This window comes from Pipistrellus kuhlii, unplaced genomic scaffold, assembly GCF_014108245.1.
Source record: "Pipistrellus kuhlii isolate mPipKuh1 unplaced genomic scaffold, mPipKuh1.p scaffold_m20_p_32, whole genome shotgun sequence".
Lineage (NCBI taxonomy): Eukaryota > Metazoa > Chordata > Mammalia > Chiroptera > Vespertilionidae > Pipistrellus > Pipistrellus kuhlii.
This window is the reverse complement of record NW_023425532.1, coordinates 3071721-3073967: the sequence shown is the minus strand read 5'-3', so window position 1 is coordinate 3073967 and position 2247 is coordinate 3071721.

The following is a 2247-nucleotide window of genomic DNA, read 5'->3' as shown; positions in this document are numbered from 1 at the left end:
GTTGCAAAATAGGTATTATTATTACTGTTTTATTGAAAATAAAACCAAGATTCAGAGAGATAAGAGCACCGGGTGAGAAGGCAGCAGAGCTGGGAGTGGATCACAAGCTTACTGACCTGAAAGCACACAGCAGGCTATCTTTGGATTATGCAAACCACACTGCAACTTCAACCACATTCCACCTAAAGCATTGGTCCAGCTTGTACTCAGAAGTAGAATTTCCCTATGGATCTAAAATATTTTTCTCCCGCCCTAACCCGTTTGGCTTGGTGGATGGAGCGTCGGCCTGCGGACTCAAGGGTCCCAAATTTGGTTCCGGTCGAGGGCACTACCTTGGTTGTGGGCACATCCCCAGTGGGGGGCGGGGGGGTGCAGGAAGTAGCTGATGGATGTTTCTCTCTCATCGATGTTTCTGACTCTCTATCCCTCTCCCTTCCTCTCTGTAAAATATCAATAAAATATATTTTTTAAAAATAAAATATTTTTCTCCCATCTGAGTATTCTACTTTGTCAAGATTTTTTTAATGAGGCACAAGTCCTTACATCTTGTTATATTCTAAAATAGACCAACCTTTTCTAACTCTTCCCTTTGCCCAAGAGGAAGGGCATGAGGTCAGTGATCACATAGCTGTTGAGATGGGAACATAATTTTTTAGGCAGACATGTGTCCTCGTTTCTCTGGAAACAATTTTTTTAAAAATATATGAATACACTGCAACAATTATACTATCACCAAAATAAGATATAACATATACTAATTATTTCATTTATATTTGGTGAGCCATTAGGATGATAATATTTTCTCTAACACTTTCTTACATCGTTAGAAAAAGTCTGAATTGATACAAACTCTGCATGATAATAGAGCAATATATCTGAAATCTATAAATAAAAATAACATATGCACATACCATTTGTCTTAGATGAACTTCCCTGGAAATGGGCTGAGACGGGGACTCTTGTGCAGATAAATTATAGAGGGAATGTTCTCAGAAGAAACATGTAAGGGAAGTAGGGTGGCAGGGGGAGGAGCTAGAACAAGATGTGGCTTCAAATCAGTAGCCCCAGCCTGGTCCGAGAAGGAACTTTTGAGTGAAAATTGCCCTGCAGAGTTTGTCCTGCCCAAAGACAAGGAGGATGGGCTGTTAGTAGTCACACATCTGTCAATCACTGGCCAAGGCCTGTCCCCAGAAGGATGAGTAACTTCCAAGACATCTGTGGGCAAGGCAGCAACTGTCAGTCAATAGCAGTTCCCCAGAAAAGAAAGCAAGTATGAGCTTTCAGCAGCCAACACCTGCAGCAGCTAGGGAATAGGTATGGCAGGCCCATAAGAGAGATCTGGGCCAAGCATCAACTACACCTGCTGTCAGTTGACCCAGCTATTCCATATCTAGTAACTTACCCTCAGACACCTGTGCAGACATTTAAAGGGATGCCTGTCCAAGTTTATTCATTGCAACTTTGTTTACAAGTAAAGGCCCATCAATAAGCTACTGGTTAATTACATAAGGGTACATCCATGCAATGGAATATTAAGTGGATGTGGGGGAAAGTAAGAGTAAGGAAAAACGATTTTAATAAATAAGAGTAAGGAAATCTTCTGTGTATGGATTTGGAATGAGTTTAAATGTGTGTTTTTATCTGAAAAAAAGCAAGGTGCAGAATACAATATGCATAGCTAAGCTGAGAGGGGGAGTTATTGGCAGGGGTGGGGGGGTGGGGGTAGAGGGATTGAGCAAAAAAGAAAAAAGAACTTATGGGCATGGACAACAATGTGGTGATGGTGGCGTGGGGAGGGGGTGGGTGGAGGTGGAAGATGGCATAGAGGGGATAAATGTTGGTGGACAAAATAAAATAAAAATTGTATAATTGAAAAAATGTATGAATCGGGGCACTCATTTTATTAAGGAGATGCTAATAAGTGTCTCAAGACAAAATATCTCTGTGGCTAATAAATTTAAACTAAAGCGATTTTTATACTATAGGACTTATCAGAGCCCTAATAGTACAATGTGCATTTTGAATCTCCTGAGCTGCAGAATTCTAAAACTACCTGACTACTGATCAGACTCAAACCTCAGAGGGAAGGCAGGGGAGGGTGGGAGTAAAGGGGGCGGGGAGGGGGGAACAAAAGGACTTGAATGCATGCAAATAAGCCTAACCAATGGCCACAGACAACAGGGGCGGGGGGTGAGGGCATGAGGGCATGCCCTCATGAGGGGGAGATGGCGGGAATGGGGATAAGGA